This window comes from Monodon monoceros, unplaced genomic scaffold (genome assembly GCF_005190385.1).
Source record: "Monodon monoceros isolate NGI ecotype Baffin Bay Population unplaced genomic scaffold, NGI_Narwhal_1 Super_Scaffold_6, whole genome shotgun sequence".
Taxonomy (NCBI): Eukaryota; Metazoa; Chordata; class Mammalia; order Artiodactyla; family Monodontidae; genus Monodon; species Monodon monoceros.
In genome coordinates, this window is record NW_021703783.1 from 64,994,707 (window position 1) to 65,016,960 (window position 22,254).

Below are 22,254 nucleotides of genomic sequence, written 5' to 3' on the forward strand. Positions count from 1 at the left end.
CCTCAGGTGGAAAGTAAATGGCTTTAGTTACATGTTCACTGAAGTCTTGTTTGGCTCTCACAGTCTAAATTGTTCAGATGTTTTTCATGCCTTACCTGTCTTAGTCTGTTTGTTTGGACAGCTATAACAAAACACCACAAGCTGGGTAGTTTATAAATAACAGAAATTTGTTTCTTACAGTTCTGAAGGCTGGAAGTCTAAGATTGGGGTGCCAGCATAGTCGAGTGAGGGCCCCCTTCCGGGTAGCAGACTTCCTGTGCCCCCTCACATGATGGAAGGGGTGAGAGTTCTCTGGAGCCTCTCTTATAAGGGCATTAGTTCCATTCATGAGGGCTCTGCCCTCATGACCTAATCACCTCCTAATACCATCCCCTATGGGTGTTAGGTATTCAACATATGAGTTTTGGTGGAATGTAAATACCCAGACCATAGCAACCTTCTTTCATCTTCATGATCAATCTGTAGTAAGAGAGGTAGAGAAGGTGATTTGTGGGAGATGGAATAGCTAGAGAAATACCAAAGGGGGCGGAGAAACCACCTCCGGACTCAGGTTCACTGCCTGAGTGCTCTCATGACACAGGACATGTGAGCATAAGGCAGCATGGGGACAGGCTTGCTGCTTGCTAGCTTTGGGACATGGACAGGTTATTTCATACCTCTGAGCCCTGGTTTCCTTATCTATGGAGCTGGAACATAACCTCACACATCCACAGGGTGTTTGGCATAAAATAAAATCCTTATAGCTAAATTTTATCCTATAATCAAGGAATTAGGCAATATATAATTTTGTTATTATATAAAAATTTTAACAAGATAATCGAATTCTCTGTCAGTTTTTACCTTGTCTACTGTATTTTATGTTCTACTCAACAACAACTTAAGCTTTCCTTATAACTGACTCCTGAATGTGCTGTACCCATGTCTCTCAGCAGAATAGAGTCGTGCTTTCCTCCAGGATCAGAACTAGAGAATCGGGGTCTTCTAAATATGGCCATTTTTACCAGAACAGTGTTTGAAGTAGGGAATTTGGCCCTGCTTGGGATATTAACACTTTTCTATAGCTCACCAATAAAACAAAAACTATGTCATCTTTTCTGTACACAGAAGATCTGATGATATCAGCAACCCTTATTATAACTACTACAAATTAATGATTATTATTGATTATACATTAGCCACAATGTGTCTCTATTTGACCTTCAAGCTCTACATTTTTGAGAAAGCCAAGGTAGAGAGAGAAAGGATGGGCACATGGGAAATGGACAGTTAATTGCCATTAGAAATAATTAAGTTTTTGTTGTAGAAGAAGAGAATTTGATTGGAACAGTTCGAGACTGTGTCCTTTTTGGTTGCTTCATAACCTGCCAAGATTGAGCCACTGTATTATACGGGGGAAAACATTTAACAAAGAAGAGAATGGATAGAACAACCACAGGAGAGGTTGGAAAAATGTTCAACCAATTTGAAGTTTAGACTAGAACTGTCCATCTATTCTGATTTGAAATATATTTAATTTCTCTCCTACCTCCTTTGGATTTAACAGGAATATCCCTCATTCAAGACAAAGCTATCAGCCATTCTCAAGTCAGATGGAGAGAATAGAGTTCTATATTTCAGTAATAGCTCAAGACTCCTAGAAGCACTTTTTCTAATAATTTTCTATCATGTATCTTTCTTTTCCATCCCAGAATACTCAAAATAACTCCTCTGAGAACTTTCTCTTGGCAACATCATTGAGCAGCTAGAGACTATAATGAAAGTTTAAAAAACATATTGAGAGGGAAATCAAGCAAGTAATTTCTTTCCAAAAATACTAAAAATGTCATAAAAGAATTAAAATGCCTTTTTTTTTTCAGCTGGACACTCCTCTAGTATTGTGTAAAAGATCATTGTTACCAGAGAATCAGAATTGGTGAGGGAGGAGAGGGGTGAGTTTGTGTGTGAGGAATACAAACAAGTGATTACCTTTGATTTTTTTTAATTCATTAATTAATTAATTTATTTATTTTTGGCTGCGTTGGGTCTTTGTTGCTGCGCACGGGCTTTCTCTAGTTGCAAAGAGTGGGGGCTGCTCTTCGTTGTGGTGCACGGGCTTCTCATTGCGGTGGCTTCTCTTGTTGCGGAGCACGGGCTCTAGGCACACAGGCTTCAGTAGTTGTGGTGCACAGGCTTCAGTAGTTGTGGCTCGTGGGCTCTAGAGCGCAGGCTCAGTAGTTGTGGCGCACGGGCTTAGTTGCTCCACGGCATGTGGGATCTTCCCAGACTAGAGATCGAACCCCTGTCCCCTGCATTGGCAGGTGGATTCTTAACCACTGTGCCACCAGGGAAGTCGCTACCTTTGATTTTAATGTAGGCCCTGTTCTAATCTCATTTAGCAAGTAATGGCCATATTGACTCTGGCGATAATTAGCTTTTTAATTCTGCAGACATCAATTTATTAAATTACATAAAGCTAATTAATAATCTCAATATGTTTTCATTTTTACTTCTTTTTGTGTTATTTTAAAAATGTTGTTATGCTTAATGTCTGGATATTTTATGTTTCCTTTGCAATAGACTATTATTCTGTAAATGTTCCTTTGCCTATACTTTGTGATGATGGCTATTTGGGAAATTTCACTGGAATTATGATATTTTAAAGTATCTTTTTAGGAATCTGTCCTATACCACCAAGTATTTAGCTGTTACTATGTAGTATTCTATTAAATTTCAATTGAATAATTTTGCATTAAATGATATAGAAGGGTACATCAATATTAGGTTTTATTATATCCCATTGGGTCTATTCTCCCAATTCCCTACTGATGATATTAATAAAATGTGATTATACTGGCAAAGCATATCTCTCTATATTGTGAGTCAAGGAACTTTATCAGTTAATTTTTTGTCACTTCTGTTTATAGAACTAATTTTTGCTTGGACTTGTATTCATTCCAAAATTTTGCTCTGTGAATGACGCTAAAGATAAGTTAGTCTGCTACTATTTCTCAAGTGGCCACAAAGTGATATTCATGGAAATCATAACAGCAATATGAACCCACATGCCGCAGAGCAACTAAGCCCACGTGCCGCAACTACTGAGCCTGTGCTCTACAGCTCGTGAGCCACAACTACTGAGCCCTCATGCCACAACTACTGAAGCCCGCACACCTAGAGCCCATGCTCCGCAACAAGAGAAGCCACCGCAATGAGAAGCCCACCCACTGCAATGAAGAGTAGCCCCCGCTTGCCGCAACTAGAGAAAGCCCGCACGCAGCAACAAAGACCCAATGCAGCCAAAAATAAATAAACAAATAAAACAAAATTTTTAAAAAATTCTAATATTCTCTCCTGCCCACTAGCAGGAGAGAATATTAGGTTTGACCTCTGCACTTTGAAATGCAGAAGCTGTAGTTTATAGCAGTCAAATGACATAGCTTAGCTTACACATTCACAGGGATCAAACGTAGCAGGTAAAGTGTCGAGTCCTAGCTACAGGTTACATTCTACATGGCTCAATGCCAACCATCTAGAGTTTGTGAAACATCTCTTCTTTGGAGGAGAGGGTAGACACAAAGCTCACCAGCAAAGGTTTGCTCATGGATTATTTATGGATTGCATACGTGGAAGATATTATTACCTGAAACTCCTAATCACTAAACTCAGTGTGGGTCCCTGATTTAAGACATGAGCTCTTCATTTTAAGATAAATTTATGAACCATGCCTAACAAAACACAGCTGGTCTAAGTAAAAGTGGTACAGAGAAGCATGAGGATTGATTAAACCATTTCCAAAGATCCATTCCTGTCATCTGATGACACTGCTTGGTTGACATCTGACCTGGCCATGATGGATCAGTGATCCAAAGTTCATTAGCGATTTCAACAGGCACAATGTGCAAGATTTCAGTAGACATAACCAAACTGGATGTGATCCTTCATGATGAAATTGGCTAGCATTTTTTTTTTTTTGGCTGCATTGGGTCTTTCTTGCTGCATGCGGGCTTTTCTCTAGGTGTGGCGAGTGGGGGCTACTCTTCATTGCAGTGCGCAGGCTTCTCATTGTGTGGCTTGTTGCAGAGCACGGGCTCTAGGCGTGTGGGCTTCAGTAGTTGTGGCATTCGGGCTCCGTAGTTGTGGCTCGCAGGCTCAGTAGTTGTGGCACACGGGCTTAGTTGCTCCGCGGCATGTGGGATCTTCCCAGACCAGGGCTCGAACCCGTGTCCCCTGCATTGGCAGGAGGATTCTTAACCACTGCACCACCAGGGAAGCCCCTGACTAGTGTTTTATCCTTTATTTTACTTGAGGCTCTTCTATTTGGAGTGCACTAGCTAGATGAAAGCTTTTTATAGGCCAGAGAATAATTGTAAAATATGAATAATATGCCATTTCCCTGTTGCAGTATAACAACAGTAAATACATTTGCTACAAGTCTTTATGATCATCGACTAATCTGAGTGATTCCCTTTCACCAACCTTGTCCACCTCCTCTCTGTTATACACACACACACACACACACGTGCTTGCACACACGTCCATGTACACACACACACACACACACAGTCTCACTCTAACTCACTCACTGTGTGGCTGGAAAGTCTACAACTAAACTTGAGTTCAAACATAAGTGTCTGTTCATTTGATCCTCCAGGAGAGGAAGTCATGAGGATTGAGACATACTTTGAAATGTTTTGATTAGCGGAGGAAATAAAGTGAGATCAAAGCTTTTGTCCTTCAGTGAGCAATTTAAATCCAGACAAGCAAGAGTCCGAAGGAGATGAGGGCAGGCACTTCTTAAGCTACTGTTGTAAACACCTTGGCATATCTCTTCACACTCTCCTCTGTGCCTGTCAATAACCAAGCTGAATCACTCCTCTATCTAGGGCACTTTCCTGTCCTCATTCTGGAAAAGAAATACCACTCAGATCATGAGAAGACATGGCAAATATAGATTTGTTGCTCTCCATTTTCAGGATAAGAGAAATTGCCAAAATGACCTTTAAATATCTTAGTTTTAAACGTATTTCATCTTGGAGACATTAACCAAATGGTTCAGCAATATGAATTCTCTAATACAGGAAGCAACACACTCAGTAATTCTAAGCACTGCTGAAAATGAGGTGACCACTGGAGCACCCCAATTATATCACCTTTCTCCATCGGCTTTAGCTCCCCGGGTGATGTTATGTGCCATACATGGCATTCAACTTGCTCCTTGGAATTGCAGGGCAGTGGGGTCCTTCCCATAGATATAAATCTGAATGAAGAGAGTTAATTATTTCATTTTTTCACTTTCAAGATTGTGTTCTGTTGTAATTATCTTTTTTGCATGCAGAGCATTTTGCAGTTTTCAAAAGGCTTCATATTATTTTTATACTTAGCTCTTGAAAACAATTTGACAAAGTAGACAAGAGAATCGTAATTACCCTCAAATCCAAACTCCAGATGAGGATTCAGAAGCTTAGAATGGCCATACAACTCATTCAAGATCACGTTCAGTACAAAAGCAGGTCTTTCTCCTAATTTTATGACTTTAGTCTAAATCCTGGGCAGGCATTGATGGGTATGGACACAATCAATACACCATTATTCCCTTAGTCTCTGAGGATCAGATGTGATTGAGGAGTGTTTCCATCTGAAAAACTTGCACTGAAAACTAGAGACCAATTCCACCTACATCCCTACATGGTGAGAGGGTAGAAAGAGGAGGAGAGGATCATTGTGCAATGATCCTCTTTGTGTGCAACAAGAATACATGGGTCACAAAAATAATTTAGCTTTTTTCCAGTCACTTTGTTCTCTTTCTTTACTTGTCTGTAGTGAGGGGTTGGCATGAATTGCTTCTAATTAAAGTGTACCGGAACATATGTATATGTATAACTGATTCACTTTGTTATAAAGCAGAAACTAACACACCATTGTAAAGCAATTATACCCCAATAAAGATGTTAAAAAAATAAATAAATAAAGTGTACCAATTGCAGCTTTCTCCTGCAATTCAGGTGTCAGCTGAGCTCAGCCGATGTTTGGCCTCCCCATCTTCTATGGAATGTTTGGTGCAGTTCCCTAGTTCTTGTGAATACCTGCCTCTCACATCCTGAGGCTCTGAGCCTGGGCTTCCACTCTTCTCTCTTAGCTTTTTCTTCTTACTGCTCTGCCATTCAGAGCAGACTCTTTTCTGATTTCCCCTAAAACCATTTGCATTTGTGTATGTGGCCAGCTTTAAAGGTTTTTGTGGCACAGTGGTTTTAATCAAATAACTTAAAATTGAATATGAACATCCTTGTTTTCTGTATTTCTCTAGCCTCCCCCGGCAAGTGGGATTTCTCACTGGTTACCTCTCTCCATGGGTTTCAGTCCCCTCTCAGGGGGTCCTCTCTCCTGTGCTCATCCTAACCTCAAAACTCCCATTACCTGCTTATGCAAAGGCCTCCAGACCTGTCCTCCTATAAGGAAAGCTGATTATCCAGGTGTTTTCCGTAAAACAGAGTTTGAAAACTGGCAGCCCGTAGGCTGAATTTAGCCTCCCCACATGTTTTTGAAAGTGTGAACAAATATTTAGGAATCTAGAGTTTAAAAAAAAATAAAAACAAACTTGGGTTTCTGGTTTTCCTTGAAATACAAAATATCTGGCAACTGGGACCATATCTCTGTGGGCAGCTGCTGTTCCATTCGGATAGGACTTTACTCGCAGGTGTGTCATGGTCCCCACCCTCCCCACCCCCCCACCCCGCTTCTGCTCAGTCTCTAGAGGCACTTGAGTTCAAAACTCCTGCTCTAATCAAAGTCAGTTCCTCCCTTACCAGGTGACTCTGACATCTGCTGTTAACATATTTTTTTCTCCACTACATGATCTTATAAAAGGGTACTCGAAATGAGAGAAGGGGATGGTGGTGGTGTAATGAATTGGGAGATTGGGATTGACATATATACACTAATATGTATAAAATAGATAACTAGGGCTTCCCTGGTGGCGCAGTGATTGAGAGTCTGCCTGCCGATGCAGGGGACACGGGTTCGTGCCCCGGTCCAGGAAGATCCCACATGCCGCAGAGCGGCTGGGCCCGTGAGCCATGGCCGCTGAGCCTGCGCGTCCGGAGCCTGTGCTCCGCAACGGGAGAGGCCACAACAGTGAGAGGCCCGCGTATCGCAAAAGAAAAAAAAAAAGTAGATAACTAAAAAGTAGATAACTAATAAGAACCTGCTGTATAACAAATAAGTAAATAAATAAAATTTTTTAAAAAGTGTACTCGAAATGTTCAAAGATGATGATTTACCTAGAATTTTTTAAATATTTGAAAATTTCTTTAGGACTAGGTTCTATCACACCATTTTTAAAAAACTGAGTTGTTTCCACATTTTGGATATTATGATTAGCGCTGCTACGAACGTTTATGTACAAGCTTTCATGTGTTTTCACGTGTTTTCAATTCTTTTGGATAGATACATAGGAGTAAAACTGTAGGGTCATAGGACCATTCTACATTTAGTTTTTTGAGCTGCCAAACTGTCTTCCACAGTGGCTGCCCCACTTTACATTCCCATCAGCAATGAATGAGAGTCTGCGTCTCCATGTCCTCATCGATGCTTGATATGTTCTTTTTTTTTTCATTATAACAGTCCTACTGGGTGGAAAGTGGTATCTCATTGTGGTATTTATTTGCATTTCCCTGATGGCTAACATCATACTTTTTTTTTTTTTTTTTTTGTGGTACGTGGGCCTCTCACTGTTGTGGCCTCTCCCGTTGCGGAGCACAGGCTCTGGACGCGCAGGCTCAGCGGCCATGGCTCACGGGTCCAGCCACTCCACGGCATGTGGGATCTTCCCGGACCGGGGCACAAACCCGTGTCCCCTGCATCGGCAGGCGGACTCTCAACCACTGCACCAACAGTGAAGCCCCATCATACCATTCAAAAATTTTTTTAATTTTAGTAACAATGAAGTTTGCAAACGAATTGAGGAAATATTTGACAATATTATGGAAACTTTTTCTCTTTTCTCTCAGTTTGCTTTAACGTTATTAACTAATTCAGATAATGCCTGGCTTATAAAACTTAACTCTTTGTTGGTGTTTGACTAATGGACTGTTGCAATTCATCATGCCAGAAAAAGACCCCTCCTAATGTACCATATTGCCTCAGAACAGTTATTTTTCATATCCCTTATCTTGCAACCTTATCTATTCAGCTATAGTTATCCAAATAGTTTTAAATGCCTCCTACTGCAGAATTTAATTTTGACGGATGGAGACCCAGTCTCAAACCTACAAAGAGTGTGATGCTGAGGGAACCAAAAAAATGAGACAGATGTTTAAGGACAGGCATATTCTGTTTCACCTTTTAACTTTAACTGGAGATAATAAATGAACACCAACAAAAAAGTCCATATGCAAGAATTTTGCTCTTGAATTTGGCATGTTCATTGGGGTTTTTTCGGTTAATAACAAGTGGTAACTTTTGAATTCATAAATACCTGATATATCGAATTTGTAAGTTGATTAAAGTTAGTTTACTTCATCACTTTCTATGCAGAAGTCTATGCCAAACCCTATTAAAAGTTTCATCAGTTTAGGAATTTCTTATCTGAAGGGTCTGTTTGCCCTCTGTCTCTCCATAATTGTCTTCAATAGAGTGAACGTGATTAATGGGCTGTTTCATTTTTCAGGATAAAGCTTTTTCCTTTTCCCAGCAATGCTAGCAGATTACTTGATTAATATCAAAAAGCTCTCATTCACACATAACCTTTGAATAAACAAGTTGTGATACTTTTGGCAACATGTGAAGAGGTATTCCTGTAAGTAGGCTATAAAGGAAATTGCCTTTGTAATTAACTATATAAAGAGGGAGCCGATTTTTTGCTTGTTACACATCTTTTTTTTTTCTTCTCTCTTATAAGTGGAGAATGTATAATGAGATTGGGCAAAAGCAGAATGCAGGATATCTTTCTCTATGCTAGGTTTCCATTTGTATTTCCCTCACCACTGGAAGCCAGGAAGAAAACTGTGAAACATTTATGAAACTTAAATAGGGTTTCTAGTTCATAAATTTTAGGGCTCTTTAGCATTCCGTTAAAGTGCAGCAACAGGAAGTAATCAATCCCTTGTTGACTGATAGATATCCCCCCCCCAAAAAAATTCCTGATATTAATTCTTTAAAAATCAGAGTCTGGATAACAGCTGTTTTCATAGAGCAGAGAAAAGGCCTTTATGAATAAGAAAGAATTTTAAATGAAAATGGAGGAAAGTGAAAGGAACTAAAATATGTCTTCATCATACAGTAAATACTTTATATACATCCTATTTCATATAGAAAATTAAAGCTACCCTTTATTGCTGCATTGTTAGTTCCCTATCCAGTAAGTCATTTCTCTAATACTTCAACTATTAGAACACCAACTTTGTCATAGATTTTTGCCCAGATCCGGTTGATGGGTTATCATTGGTCCAAGCTAGAGGTCAGCAAACTATGGTCTCCTGGGCCAAATCAGTCCCACCATCTGTTTTTATACAGCCTATGAGCTCAGACTGTTTTGTACATTTTTGAATGGTTGAAAAAAATCAAAAGAATAATATTTCATCATATGTGAGAGTTATGTCAAATTTCCGTGTCCATAAATAAAGTGCTACTGGAATACAACACTCAGTCATTTATAGATTGTCTATGGTGGCTAGAATGGCAGGATTGAGTGATTACAGCAGAGACTGTAAGGCTACAAAGCCTAAAATATTTACTATCTGGCCTGTTACAGAAAAAGTTTACCAACCCCTCGTCTAAGCGAATTGTGATAGTACTGTCTCTGGCTTTTCCAGGCTCCAGTCCAGCTGGCAGTGCCCACGTGACAGTGAAATGCAAGCAGAGGTCTGCTAGGCGGAATCCTGGAAAGGCTTTGCTTTCTTCAGAAAAGGCTGGCATATTAACTGCCCCTTCAGGTCTTGAATAGGAAAGCGAAATCTGAAGGTGAGAGCAGCCATCTTGCAGCCATGGGGTGATGAATATAAAAGCCAAAGCCAGCACCTTAGAGCAAAGGAAAAGACCTGAGTTCCTGATAAAATTGTTAAGCAGCTGAATCAAGGTCAATACCTGCTTATTGCCAGACTTCCTGTTATGTGAGAAAAATCACCCCCGTCTGTAAGGCAGTCTTCACTGGGCATTTAGTCACTAGCAGGCAAATGCCTTTCTGACTGACGTGCCCTCTTTCTTTCCTTTAGGTCTAGAACCTATTTGGCCTCAGTTGTATAAGAAGAGTTGTGGGGGCCAGGAGACCCGTCCTGGCATCCGTTCAATAGGCAGGAAGTAGGTAGCCATCTAATCTTTCCACCGGTAAGGTTGCACCTGAATTTGCTCATCCTAACAAACCAGGGTCCTCAGCAGCATTATCTTGATATTTGGGGAAATGGTTATGAGAACAGTCTATTTCCCTTAGTTACTACAAGTAGCTCACAGCAGAAGGTCGTTTACATTGCTGAGGGTGGTAGCCCCCCTCCCCCTCCCTCCCAGTTAGATAGATGTTCCACCCTCTGTCCTCCCATAAGGTTCAGGTTAGAATGTTATTCCACTCATGACACCATATTCTGAGTATTATGTCAGTTTATTTACTCAGCTCCAAGTGCCTCAAGGGCAGCATCATGTCTTATTTGCTCTGTCACCCTAGCCCCTAGCACAGTGCCTCATACATTATAGGTGATGAAGGGGTGAATGGAAGGAAAGTGGGCAGTACTGTTGTCAGATGAAAGAATGCAATGAGGAATAAAACAAATATATTCTTTAATTTATCAGATATTTATTGAGTCTCTATTATATACCTTTTTCTGAGCAATGGGAATGGACAAATTGAATAAAGCCAGCATCATTAGAAAAGCTAACATTTACTGAGTACTTACTAAACTCCAGATACTGTTCTAAGCACTTTATAAGTGTTGGCTTATTTAATTGTAACAAAAATCCTGGTGAAAAACCTGAGGCACAGAAAGGTTAAGTAACTTGCCTCCAATCACACAGTTAAAAGTGATTGAATTAGGACTGGGATTCATGTCCAGTAGGTCTAGTTCCAGGATACTACTTACTTACTTACTTACTACTATACTTTCAAGCTACTTTTCTGATGTATTAGGTGCAGAGAATATAGTGTGAAGGCTACTGCCCTCCATTATGGAATTCCAAAGCAAAATAATATAAGCTACAGTTTGCATGATGGAGATCTAGGTCCAGGCTGCTGGGTTTCAAGTCCTGGCTGCAGCATGAATTTGGCTGGCCAAAATGTTCGTTCACGTTTTTCTGTAAGATGTTACAGAGAAACCCGAACGAACATTTTGGCCAACCCAATATTTGAGTATGTGAATTAACCTCTCTGTGCCTCAGTTTCCTTATTTGTAAATTCGAATCATAATGATACCTAACTCACAGGTTTGTTGTAGGGATTGCATGAATTAATACATATAAAGTACTAAAGACAGTGCCTGGCATTTTTTTAGGTGTAAAACAACGGTTGGATGTCATTACTGTTGCTGTAGTGGGTAGTTTGGTAATTACTACATTGTAATAATACTAACAATAGCTATTGCTATTGTAATACACTCAGGGGACATGTAGTCAGACCATAAATGATCTCACAAATAATTTTATATAAAGTGATAAGTAGTGATTAAGTGTTGAACAGGTATATTAGAGTTCTCCCAAGAAACAGAACTAGAATGAATAGGATATATTAGCTTATGAGGAGAATTGGCTCACAAGATTGTGGAAGCTGAGAAGTCCCAAGATCTTCTGGAGACTTAGGGGAGCTGATAATACCATCAGCTGGAACAATACCGTTCCAGTCCAAGTCCAAGTTCAAGTCCAAGAACCAGGAGTGTGAAAGGTATAAGCTCCAGTCTGAGTCTGGGTCCAAAGGCAGCAGAATAGTTATGTCCCAGCTTGAAGACAGTCAGGCAGAGAAAGCAAATTCTCCCTTACTCAACGTTTTGTTCTATTCAGACACTCAGTAGGTTGCATGAAGTTCACCCATGGGAGGGCACTGTGTTTTACTCTGTCTATAATTCAAACGTTAATCTCGTGCAAAAACACCCTCAGAGACACATCCAGGATAATGTTTGTCCAAATGTCTGAACGCCCCATAGCCCAGTCAAGCTGACATGTAAAATTAGCCATCACAAGTTGTACACACACACACACACTCACACGAATATCCATACCAAAATAAGGAGGAAATACTCATGACAGTACAGTCCATGTTTCTGTAACTGGTCACATGGTTGTAGCTGATATTTATGCCTATCTTCTTCTACCACCGATTCTGTATTTTCTTTGCCTTCAGCAAGTACCTCAGCTGGTCGTGATTCTTTACCTGGTGGAGTGACCCAAACCTTTATTCCTGAAGCTTCTGAGCCATTAGTAGTGCTGCCTGGATTAGGTTGTTGAAGTTTTACATTGATCTTAATCACAGAGCATGGTAATAGTAAGAGACGCCCTACAGGGTCTCTAGACATGCTCTTCCTTACTTCCATTATCGAATAATAGTCCAATTTCCCTTGATAGTCAGGGTCAATCACCCCAGCCAACACCATAATTCCCTTCTTTGCTTGTTGATTCAGAGGCATGAGGAGTATAAAGTGACCAGGTGGCAGTCTTAACTTCCAGTTCAATGGAATTATTGTGTCTCCTGGTAAAAAACATTCTTCTCTCTGGATAAGACCTCTAGGCTGGTAGGGCGTAAGGTCAAGAGAACAGGAACCAAAAACTTTGCCAGTGGGTCACTAGGAGTAATGATGTGTAGTGAATTTCCCATTTTTACCCTTTGATTCCTGGACTCATGAATCCTGGCTATTGGAGAGACAGCACCATATACTGGATGCTGATTCTGAGCATATACAGCCTTCTGGAGAACCTAGCTGCCGTCCTGCAAGGTATTGCCATCTAGCTGTCACTGTAACTCAGTCTTCAAAAGGCCATTTCACCCGTTATCAAACCAGCTGATTCAGGATGACCAGTGAATTACATGAGCATGGGCCCATTGCCAATCTTCACTTGCTGTGAATTGAGTTCCTTGATAAGAAGCAATGTAAAACATGGCAGTAGATAAGGCATTCTATAAGTCCACGGGTGGTGGTTTTGCAGAAGCATTTCAGGGAAAGTAAATCCATATCCAAAGTAAGTGTGTATTCCAATAAGAAAAAAATGCTACCCTTATTATGATGCAAGCCATCCAATATGGTCAACCTGCTACAGGTAGCTGGCTGATCACCCTGAGGAATGGTGCCATATGGGGGACTCAGGGTTGGTCTTTTGTGGCTGGCAGATTGGGCACTCATCAAGGCCATAGCCAGATTGGCTTTGGTGAGTGGAAGTCCATGTTGCTTACACCATGCATGACTTTTATCCTTGCCACCATGGCCACTTTGTTCATGAGCCCATTAGATGATGACAGGGGTGGCTGGGGAAAGAGGGTGATTCGTACCCACAGAATAGGTCATCTTTTATCACTTAATTATCAGAATGTTCCTTTGCTAAGTCACCTTTTGGTGAGCATTCACATGGGACACAAATATCTTCACATTTTTGCCCACTCAGAGAGGTCTATCCAAATATTTGTCATCAATTATCCCCAGATTTCCTTGTCATCAGTTTTTCAATCATATTCCTTCCTGACCATCCAGCCAAACCATTGGCCATAGTCCATGAATTGGTATATAACTGCATGTCTGGCTAATTATCTTTCCAAGCCAACTGAACATCCGGGTACACTGCCTGAAGCCCTGCCCTCAGCGAGGATTTCCCTTCACCACTGTCCTTCAGGGATGTCCCAGCGAGGAACTGTGATCCTGCAGCGTCCACTTCTAGGAGGTCCCTGCATATTGTGCAGAACCATCTGTAAATCAGGATTCTCTTCCTCTGTCAACTGAATATAGGGAACTCCCCGTGAGGCCATAGATACAGGCTGAGAGAGAAAAGGTGGCGTAGCAGGAGTGGGCACCATGAGCATTTGGGAGGCAAGATAGGTGACTACTTCTTTTCCCCTTGAATTGAAGATGATCCCTGGTGCTGTGTGATCAAGTGGTTAGCTATGTCTGTTACACCCACATCAAAGTTACTGCTCATATAAAGACTTTCATTTTACTTTATGGCCACATTCTTTACCAACCTCCTGGGTTTTTAAAAATTGTGCTTTGCATTGTGTTAATGTTTACTACGCTGAGGAGACCATATAATGTTGGAAAGACATGGATAAATTCATCACTGCCTTGGGGAAATATGTCTGATGAACAGGGACGAACAGTCTTGGCTTGAACACATTTCCATTGAGCAGAGAGCAGGATTTTGAGACCTGGGGGCTAGGCCAGGAGAGGAATGGATCCTGAAGGAGAAAGGAGAAGAAGGCTCTATATGCTTCAGCCAAGGCCTGGGAAAGCTGGGAAGACCCAAGCCCGGAGAGTCAGACTTACTCAGCCATCAAGTCCAAGCCCTGGAGGTAGAATCAAAAGCCAGCATAAAAAGCCCTAAATTAGAAACTGGATCCAGCCAAGCGGTGGGTGAAAAGGCCTGAGCAAATCAAGGTGGTTCACGCCATTGCTGTAAAAATTCCCAAAGTGTTCCTGGTTACTTCTTGTGAACCTCAGCCTGGCTGGACTTCTCCAGGACATGCAGTGTATGAGGTCCATGCAGCACGTGATGCTTTAACATATAGAGGAGAGTGAAGTATAGGGCAGAGAGGAGAAGAAGCATCATTTATATTCAAAACATCACATTTTTTAGAGCCCTAAACTATCTCATTTGCTCATGCATTTTTCACTTCTCTATAGGGCTATTTATACTTCATTCATTCATTCCTTACCTATCCCTTAAGTTATGGAGAAGATTTAAAAGGCCCTATGTAACGAAAAGAAATAATGCAATGGAATTGGAAGTGGAGAATTATGAAAAAGAAAACATGAACACAAATGGAAAACTGAGACAAAGTAGAAAGTCAGGGAACCGTGTTTGTGTTTAATTCCTCAATATAAATGAAAACCCTCAAGAAAAATATGATGGAAGCCCATCTCATAATATCTTAATGGGTGATAAGGTCAAAATGCAGACTAAATTGGGTATTCAAGAGCCGAGATGTCTCATCCCAGCTCCGTCACCCCCTTCCAATCAACGACGAGCCCTCGGTTTCAGTTTCCTCTCACATAAAACAATAATCATTGCTTAGTGAAAAGAGCCAACGTTAAGAATCAGTAGTGTCTAGATCTTTCTCTGCCACCTGACCTTGGAAAATGTATTAAACCTTTCAGATCCTCAACTTTTTCATCTGTTAAATGGAAATCATGTGGAATTTAGACAATATGTGATGCATGTAGTAGAACACACCATGACATTTGCAAATGTTCTATCACGGTAGCTGTTTAAAAATAAGGTATCGAAGCAAGTGATCTTGAAGGTCTCATATAGTTTCAAATTCAGATTCTTTGAATTAACTCTTTATCATATGAAATTTTAATAACCATTACTCTTTTATCAGTGTTTGCTAGAAAAATTTATCTGTGAATCACACAACCGATTATATTCTTGGCATAACCACTAGGGAACTCAAGAAAAATAAATGCAAACTGACAGCAAAACTGACTATAAATGTTTGTAAATCCTTATAAAAGAACAGGCTGCAGATGAAAAGCTTTCCTTGGTTTCAAATGAAACTAAGTTTGAGACAAAAATTTATAAACCAAAATGCTGCGGTGTAAAGGAAAAGCACATACGAGCTCTTTAGCTCTTATGGGAGATGCTTTCTCCCATCGTCTGTTTTGCAAAATACAATAATAATCCTAATAAAGAATTAATTGGAAAGCTACTTTGGATCACAAGAAATTATGACAAAAGGATAACTTTTCCAATGAATGTCATTGAAGTTTATAGGAAGAAAAACCACTTTTTCTAGGGGAGATGCTGGTTTGTGGGGGGATGGGCTGAGGAATACTGGTTCAGAGAGAAGGAGTCTGCAATGAATGGTCCTGATAGCTTCTTGGATGCTGCCAGGAGAATAGAAAAAGAATTGAAGATGGAATAAAGACAGGATATACCACGTATTAAAGATCTATTTAGTGATCAAAACTGCATCAGAAGCTTCACTTTGATTTCTTACTTAAGCCTTACAATATCCTAAAAGGGTAGTTCAGTTCTTTTTAATCTAGTAGGAGGGAATCAAGATTACAAGAATTACAAGGATTGAGTAACTGCCCAGGATTCAACTGGTGGTAGATAAGCGATAAACCATGATTAGAAAATGAGCTTGTCTGACTATAAAACTTACGTCGTTTCCCCTCTGCCAGGCCGAGAGAAGGTTTCTCTTGGGAAGCCAGCTGCAAACCTATTTCAGCCGGGCTGGACTACTATTTATCACCACCACAGTAGCTGCCATCCTCATGATTGGGATACAAAGCATGTAGCTGACCAAGCACAGGGAATAGTGTACATCTGTTCCTTTATCTCCTTGGGGGGTGCCGAGGAGGGAAGCAGCAGTGGTGAAAACCATCTGAGGCAGGGCACAAGGGTGCCTGTGGATGGCATCTTACCATTCCTTTCTCTCAACTTCTCTGAAGAGAGGGGAGAGGTTACTGATAACAATAATGTTAAAAATATCTTTACACAAACAGCATTTTTATTATTCATAGAGAACGTCCGAATATATATGGAATGTATCCACATTATTATATATATATTTATATATATTATTTATGTACACATTATTTTATTTATATGAAATACCTTATTTTATATATGAATATATATAATATATATAAATATTCACATATAAAATAATGTGTATATATTATTCATATACATTATTATATACATTCGCTATTCTATTCCTCTTCATGGCCATAATTTGTAGTTCTGAAGAGGATATGAAAACAGAGTAATCTGAAGTCTAAAATGCTAGCAAGTGACAGACACAAACACAAACCCAGGTCACCTAACTACCTTCTGTTACAATCCCAGCACTCACCAGAAGATGTCTGCCTGTTTTAATATAATTTGCCAGTTTCACAGGGCAATTGCAAAGCTGACTTCCTATTTGAAATTAAGATTCTTTACTTCCTCAGAAGAAAGCTTCTATATACAAAATATAATGGCATAGTAATGAGCTCCCCTGAGTGTATCAACCCTCTATGCCCATCCTCAAATATTACCCCTCTTTTGCTTCCTGTAGTGTCCAAAGTAAAAATCAACAGGAATAGTTGGTGGCTGGGAGAGCAGAGAAATTGGAAGTTCAAAACAGTTGAATAACGTATAGGAATAAGTCCTTCTGAATGGCGAAATCTTGGTTTAGAAATACTTCCTTTTCGGAAGAGATGCTAGGGTGGGGAGAAGGACCCTGTTATTTAGAGACAGACTGGGGACTATGAACAATCTCTCCTTTTCAGTTTCTTGTCTTTGAAAATGTGTGATGCTGCTGAAATAATTCTCAGCCAATTGAATATCCGTTGAACAAAAAACATAGATGACATTTTTTTAGATGAAGCCTCTCTGTTTCGTGCTAATTATATCTGACCACCGATATCTTGAGAGCAGTGCAAGGTATTCATGGGCGGTGTATCAGAAGTTTGGTGTGAGAAATAATTTCTATCCACCTTGTATTTGCTGACAACAGATGAGAACGCAAACACAATAGGAAAATTCCTTTGGGGACTCCTGATCAATCATGTAGTAAAATGTGGGATTTGTGTACAATAATTTATTCATGTTTATTTCTTTGTTGAAGAATATTAAACGTAAAAAATTGGAACATCAACGCAGTTCATCTTAGATGTTCAAAATTATAGAAGTGGAGAAAAGAAAACATCTATGGCAATGATTCTGAACTAGTACTGAATCTGAAACATTGCTTGATCTCAAATTACATCTTTTAAATCAACTTGGGAAATGACATAACCGTATTTAATTCCCCCGAGAAGAATAGTTCAGTTCCAACCATCTGCTAAATTAAGCAGCAGTGATTATAATGAACATTTACAACAGGCCTGGTACAAAAGGGGATAATAACTTTATGCATAAGACAAAGTCCTGGGAGGCTACTGCAATCTCAAAGATGAAGATGGCAATTAGGAGAACAGATTTTACAGTGTACTGGAACTCTAGGAGTGGTGAAGGTCAAAGTGCAACATCACATTTCCTTAAATTTTTATTTCATTTTAGGAAAAATGGTCACCAAATTCTATCAAACTACCAGTTTTCCAGATTTTTCTTTTACCATGTCTCGTCAGATCACTAGTTTTTCTTTTTCCTGGTGGTAACGGAGATTTTGTTTTCTTGTTTATCGTCCCTTCCTCTGTGCAGGTACAAAAGTTTTCAGCATAACTTCTAACAAATGTAAGAAGACCAAAAAATTAAAATAGCTGGTCTCCTAAGGACCAATAACCCTGGAAGATGTGTCATTAATGAATCTAGCAGTTTTCTTCTTTGGTCCTTGAATGGATGTTCAATGTTTCTGCAATTTTCTGGCAGTGTTTATTTACGCGTGCAGGTCCACACACATTTTCCATGAAACTAGTTGCCTCAGACTAGTATTATTGAGGTGAAATAGTAATAATAATAATAAGTTTTTCAGCCTTGCCTGCCCTGGAATGTTGCCTATGTTTATTCTTCAACCGGAGAAACTGTTTTCATAGCACAGGATCACATTATTAAATATTAGCAGGGACTCCTCATCAAAAAAGAAAAAAAAATTGTATTTGCACGTGGCTCCAAGTTCACAGAAAATAAAATGCCTTAGAAGTTCTTTTTCCTCCAAATACCAACAGAGCTAATATGATAGGGGCACTAAGGCATCTGGGAGAGAGCTAAGTGATGTTTTAGATTTTCAAAGACATAGTTCTGATTGTGTTGCTGCCTCCACCACCGACAGGATTTGAAAGCTTGAGAACAGGGGAACCTCCCTCTCCTTCCTCACGCACACACCCACTGCCGTGGAAGATATGAGTCTTCACAACAGTCTCACTCATGAAACGCCTTCCCTGAACTTTACAGTCTATGGAACAAAGAGGTCTGGAAATTGATTAAAGGCACTAATTATTGTAGTTGCATTTAGAGGTGTGATTGACAGGGCAGATCCCAGGGAAAACACAAATAGTCTCTCCTACTCTAGCAACTGCTCATATGTTAATTTACTAGAATTAAGCATGTTCAGATTACATAATGCAAATAATATCCAGTTTAGGAATACTAGTGAGGTTAATATACACAGAGGTCTTGAAGAGGCCTTTCTTTTTTTTATATCACTAATTGCACCTAGCGGAATCTTTAACAAGGCTTTCTTTTTTCTTAATGCCATTTTGTAGGGATATTGGGATAATTCATTTCAAATAATATTGAACTCTGTGAAACCCAAAGACCCATGAGAAGATGTTTGCCCATCACCCATTCATTTATCCATCCATCCATCCATCCATCCATCCATTTATCCATCCATCCATACATACATCCATACATCCATCCCCTAAACATTTATTCACTCACCATATATTTCTTGAATCACTACCATGTTTCAGGCACATAGTGAGCAAGAAAGATATAGTTTCTGCCCTCATGTGGCTTATATTCAAAATAGAAAAGACAGCATATTGAAAAGAACGATTGATCGGGTATTTTTGACAGACACTGTGTTAGGTTCGGCAAAGAGGCAAAGATTTCCCTCGGATGTCACTCCCAAGGACTTAATATCCTAGGCACATGGCCTCCTAGCCTTTCTAAAGTTTCCCACATTCCAGCAGTGACTCTGAGGCAGAAGTCTCCAGACCCGAGAGACCACATGGGCTAGTCCAGCTGATGTCTCTGTGGTAACCAGGGAGGACAGATGCCAGACTTAATGATAAGCAGGAGTGGCAAGAAGAGGGAAGTGCCCAGTGAAAATGCCGGCAGTGTGCCAAAGCCACACAGATGATCGTTATTTTTGCAGAAAGATACAGTACGCCTCACGTGAGAAATGTTAAACTGAATACAATTCCACTTGCTTAAATGGCAGGGGACAAGGATTTTTACCTGCTCTTTCAGTGAGGCTAACTAGAGAAGCAGTGAATGCACATCAGCTGGAGAGGAGGAAATAGGTGACACACTGATTCTGGATCAACCTCACTTCTAGAGGCCACAGCCATCTGGGGGTTTGGCTTCCTCCCTGGGCCATCACAAGGAAGTGCTTGTAGGATCCACAAACTTCTCTTCATTCCCCAGTCTGTGGGTTCTCTCCCTGCCTCTCCCACCCTGTGGTTGCAAATGCTGCTCTGGAAGACAGCAATACAATCGCAAGTTAACAAGCATGTACAATCTACTTTAATGTTTGTAGACTAAAATTTGCCTTTCTACCTCAGCCTTCCCAATAGGTGCTCCGTGTTGAACTAGCTCTTCAATTTTGAGGCAATATTTGCACTGTCTTGAAGAGGAACCAGGTTCATAGCCGAGTGCATCTTCTGGAAATGAATGCATTCAATGAATTATTTATCGAGACTCTTGGGTATATTACTGCTGCCTTGACAATAGCTTTGGCTTTTGAGTGAATTATGGGGTCTAGGGTACTGGCCCCAGAGAATGTCTTAGGAGGTCAGGAAAGTAATATGTTTTATAACATCACTAAGGTAACTGCGAGAGGTGTGAGAGAACTGGTGGATTTAAAGAGTTGCTTCTTCAGACAGCTTATGTTTTCATTTTCTATGCCAGGTTTATGTCAAAAATAACATGGCAGTGAAATAACAGAATAACTAAATCAACTAGCTAAAATGTGGGAATTCAGTCAATTCAGTGATTTAGGATCAGGTAGACAAAATAACTCATTTTTAAAAAATAATTTTTGAAGGGAAAGATATTTCTGGATGTTTTATTCAACTCGGCATGTATACATAGCGTAAATAAGTATTTTCTTAGGAAGTAGATAACTTGCAGCAACTGCTCAGGTACAAAGTTAAAAACAGATGTTTTATTGAAAGCCATAGATTGTTTGCAAACTTGAACTCTCTTTGCCTTAGATCTGCCCTTACTTAAAGATCTAACACACTTTATATTTCTGTATTTTAGATAAAACTAATAGCATAGACCTATGATTTCCAGCTCTGCCATGTCACATAGAATTATGAAAATACTTCACTTATCTAGTCTTCATTTTGTGATCCAGTGACAAAATAATCAAGTGTTTGTGTGATAGAGCAGCAATAATAACGAGAGTTCTTTGTTTCTATGATTCTGCCCCTACTCCCTCTGTGATAAATTGATACCTTCTCACAAGGGCTTGTAAATGTAGAGCTCCTGACTAAGACACGACATTCTGCCGTTCTGGTCACTTCTCTGATCATCCCAATGATGTCTCCTGTCCCTCAAAAGTCTAGTGTTTGGTTCCACATCTGGTTGGTCTTGCTTGTGGCTCAGACCACTGTGTGTCCCATTCTTTTTTTTTTTTTTTTTTTTTGCGGTACGCGGGCTTCTCACAGTTGTGGCCTCTCCCGTTGCAGAGCACAGGCTGCAGACGCGCAGGCTCAGCGGCCATGGCTCACGGGCCCAGCCGCTCCGCGGCGTGTGGGATCTTCCCAGACCGGGTCACGAACCCGTGTCCCCTGCATCGGCAGGCGGACTCTCAACCACTACACCACCAGGGAAGCCCGTGTGTCCCATTCTTGTTCCATCCTGCACCAACTATCACACCAGATGTGGAAAGTTGACTTAACATCAACCTGAACCACATGTATTCATATGGGCCCCAAGGTCTTGCTGCTTTATGCCCTCAGTATCTCACAGATCTGTGGCAATGTGATTCTCATTTTATTATTTTTTTTTAAATTTCATGCCCCTTGCCCTAGATCTCCACAGCTCTATTGAGGCTTGGGAGCTGATCTGGAGCATCCAGCATACCCTGCCTAACACTGTTTCTCTGACACTTTCATTCTCCAGTGACTATTGATTGAACATGTATGTGCTTAGCGTTGTGCTGGGTGCTGGAAATAGAGTTTTGAGCAAGACAGACACAGTTTCTGTCCTAAGGGTACTTAGAGTCTAATGGGGGTGATAGGTGCAAACAAGTAAATCAATCAATAAATTATTGTTTAAAGATAGATATTGAAGAAATAATTACAAATGTAAGGGATGTTGCAAAATGGGAAGTAAGGAGTGGTATGAAAGGGTATATTGAGGGGAAATTAAACAGCCTCAGAGGGTCAGGAAAGGATTCCTGAGGAAGTACCATTTAAGCTGAGATCTGAGAGCTGAGAAGGAATTAAATAAGTAAGTGACCGTGGGAAAAATTGGAGGAAAAGCAATGGTGCC

The 22,254-nt window shown here is 40.2% G+C and overlaps 1 protein-coding gene across 3 annotated transcripts in view; it reads left to right on the forward strand.

Moving 5' to 3' along the window:
- The window catches only part of TMTC2 (transmembrane and tetratricopeptide repeat containing 2), an 842,237-nt gene that overhangs the window by 397,636 nt on the left and 422,347 nt on the right, over positions 1-22,254 (forward strand). For 2 of the 3 annotated variants that reach the window (XR_003791067.1, XR_003791066.1), the window contains exon 11: positions 9,789-9,936. The exons of the other annotated variant lie outside the window; for it this stretch is intronic. The gene's annotated coding sequence lies outside the window, so the exon portion shown is untranslated. The remainder of the gene's footprint in view (positions 1-9,788; positions 9,937-22,254) is intronic. 3 annotated transcript variants of the gene reach the window in all.